At 41.1% G+C, this 3370-nt stretch overlaps 1 non-coding gene across 1 annotated transcript; it reads left to right on the forward strand.

The window, feature by feature from the left end:
* Positions 1 to 2756: 2756 nt before the first annotated feature.
* Positions 2757 to 2863, forward strand: LOC145566466 (small nucleolar RNA R71). Its single transcript, XR_014095427.1, has one exon. It is a non-coding gene; the product is annotated as a small nucleolar RNA R71 (small nucleolar RNA).
* The last annotated feature ends 507 nt before the right edge of the window (positions 2864 to 3370 follow it).

Consider the following 3370-nt stretch of genomic DNA (forward strand, 5'->3'; position numbering starts at 1 on the left):
TAAGAACGAAAGGGGGAAAAGGAAGACGTATGGGCTCGCGCCCGGTCGGGTGCCTCACCGCCCGGTCGAGTGATCTGACAATGTTTTACTCCCTCTTCTTGTGCCCGGTCAGGAGCCATCTCGCCCGCTCAAGCGATGCAACGATTTCAAAATAGATTACTCTCGCGCTCGGTCGGGTGCCCTCACGCCTGGTCGGGCGATTTATTCCCAATTTTTCTTCAACACTCGCGCCCGGTCGGGCGCCTCTCGCCTGATAGGGCGAGAAAAAGTTCCGTACACGTCAAATCTCGTTCCCGGTCGGGTGCTCCTTCGCCCTATCGGGCGTAAATTGGTGACTTTTCTTCATAGCTCTCGTGCCCGGTCGAGCACATCTTTTCCCAATCGGGTGCGCTACAGACTATGAGTACGAATATCTACTTCTCTTTTCTCCAAAATTGGCTAACTCTTTTCCTTCAAACCTGTACGAAAACTCAATAAACTCATTAAACTCCCTCTTGTGTCATCTCTCCTCTCATAAAATAATGAAAGCTAGACTAAAAAGCAAGAAAATACGAGTTGCCTCCCGCAAAGCGTTGGTTTATCTAGGTCCCGCACGACATTCTTACCACAAGTTAAGAATTTAAGATCCTTGGCCTACCGCTTTGTTGGATGGTTTCTCACCCGGTCGAGCAGTTTTTAGACCAAGACTCGGCTTCCTAACATGCCCTGTAGAGCGCTAATTCACCTTATCGGGTGGATCCTCCTTGGCGTGAACTGGTGGTTCTTCGCTACTGTTCACAAGAGACCCTTTTTTGACCTTTGGTTGCCTCGATTTGTCACTAGATTGAGCAATTGCAACTTGATAAGGTGGAACACTCATTATAGGCTCAGTTTTTGTAGCTTGCTTGTTTGTCTCCACCCTCTCAGCTTCAAAGCCAAGACCCACACAGTATAGGGCTCTTTCTGTTGCATCAACTTCCTTTTGCCATTTGTCTATTTCCCCTGTAGAAGATGCAACACAGGATACCGCCTCCAAGGGATCTTTAGCAAGAGCTTGGGTCTTATTAGTACAATTATCAACCACATAAAAAGTAAAGCACTTTTCCTCAGTAATGGGGATTTTAGGGGTATTATTCAAATTAAAAACAATTTTATCGTCCCCTACTGATAATGCCAGTTTACCACATATCACATCTATAAATGTTGCTTTAGTCTTAATGAATGGTCTACCCAAAATAATTGGGGTTTGCAAATCCTCAGCCATATCAAGAACAACAAAATCAACAGGTATATAAAATTTACCTACTCTAACATGAACATCCTCAAAAACACCTAAGGGGTATTTAAATGAATGGTCGGCCATTTGCAGAGTAATATTAGTAGTATTTAATTTACCCATATTTAGCCTGGAACACACGGACAATGGCATGACACTAACGCTAGCACCCAAATCACTTAATGCATTATCAATCATCGGATTGCCAATATGACAAGGGATAGAAAAACTACCCGGATCTTTCAATTAAGGTGGAGATTTATTTTATAGTACGGCACTACATTGTGCAGTAAAAGCGAATGTATCTACCTCACTAATAGACCTTTTTATAGTCAATATTTACTTCATGAATTTAGCATGTGCAGGAATTTGTGTAATTAATTCTGTAGAAGGAAGCGTTACCTGCAAATCATTAACCATCTCCAGAAACTTACCAAACTGCTTATCCAAATTTGTTTTTAAATGTCGATTGGGGAATGGAAGTATGATAACTGGCTGTGGAGCATTACTAATCTTGTCTAGAGATGCTACCTTCCCTGGAGTTGTACCCTTCAATGTATTATCAGAAATATTAGTACTACTCTTAAGCCCTGTAGGGCTATTAGCAACATTGTTTGGTTTAACATAATCAAGATTAGCATTATTCGTTAAAATAGGTTCATCATCTCTGGGCATAGGAGGCCCATCATAGTTAGAACCACTCCTCAGAGTAATTGTGAAGGCTTGATCTGTAGGCCTGGTTGGCTGTGATGTAAGGGCTCCCTGTTGACGAGATTGTAGAGTAGAGGAAATCTGCGCAATTTGATTGTCTACAATTTTATTATGGGCTATGATAAAATCAATTTGAGCATCTCTACTCTCCATGTGCTTTTGCATACTAGCTAGCATTGCTCTAATTTATGTCAAAGCAGGGTCAGAAGATGAGGAGGGTTGTTGTGGTTGGTTCTTCTGGCAAGCATTGGGATAGTAATACTTTTGCTGTGATTGTTGTGGCGCCTGTGATTGTTGTGGAGGTGGCGGGTTTTGAACATTGGTGCTCCGATAGGAAAGGTATGGATGGTTCCGGAACCCAGGATTGTAGGTGTTGGAGTATAGGTCATTCTTTCTATAAGCTTGAAAGGCATTAACTTGCTCCACGAAACTCCTGCAATCTTGTTCCCAATGACCTACAATTCCACAATTTTCATAGAAAGCCTCATTAGAATTGTTATTAATAGCAGAAACATTAGCTATATTTGCAGTGCTAAGATTATCTAATTTCTACCAAATAGAGGTTAATTGAGCTTGCAAATAGGATACAGCGTTGACACTATGTTTCCCTTTGTTAGAAAAGCCTCTAGGATTCCCATATTGAGAATTGTGAATTGCCATATCTTCGATAACTTGACCTGCAACATCAACATTAAGGTTCATGAACCTCCCACTAGCTGCAGAATCTAAAATTGTTCTAGATGCATTTCCAATCCCATTATGGAAGGGTTTGATAAACTGCCACTATGCTAAATTATGGTGGGGACACTCTCTCTGCAGATCCTTGAATCTTTCCCAAGCCTCATATAAAGTTTCATCTGGCTCTTGGGCAAAGTTCTAAATTGCGCTCCTTAGCAAAGTTGTCCTCTCTGTAGGGTAATATTTATTATAGAAATTCAAAACAAGAGTCTCCTTGTTAGTTATACCAAGTGAAGTTCTATTCAATCCATTATACCATAATTTAGCTTTTCCACATAAAGAAAAAGAAAAAAGAATCTCCCTGATTTGGTCTTGTGTGACCCAAGCTTACCTAACAATATTACAATATTGATAGTAGTCTGCAATATGAAGATTTGGGTCTTCACCCTTAGCTCCACTGAATTGCTTCCTTTCTATCGTCATGATAAATCGGGGTTTAATCTCGAATTGCACTACATCAAGAGCCGGAGTGGGAGTGAGATGTGGAAAATCGGTCAGCAACGGCTGCGAATAATCGCTGAGCTTCTTAGGTGCTGTCATCTCTGATTCTTAATCTTAAGGAACTTATAAATCACTAGAAATAGTTAGAGGGTCTCTGTGATTATTGTTATCCCCAAAACCCACCAGGATTTTCCTGTAAAGATTCATTTGTCTATGAAAAGAGCG

The sequence above is a fragment of the Chenopodium album genome, chromosome 1, assembly GCF_948465745.1.
Source record: "Chenopodium album chromosome 1, dcCheAlbu1.1, whole genome shotgun sequence".
NCBI classification, from domain to species: domain Eukaryota; kingdom Viridiplantae; phylum Streptophyta; class Magnoliopsida; order Caryophyllales; family Amaranthaceae; genus Chenopodium; species Chenopodium album.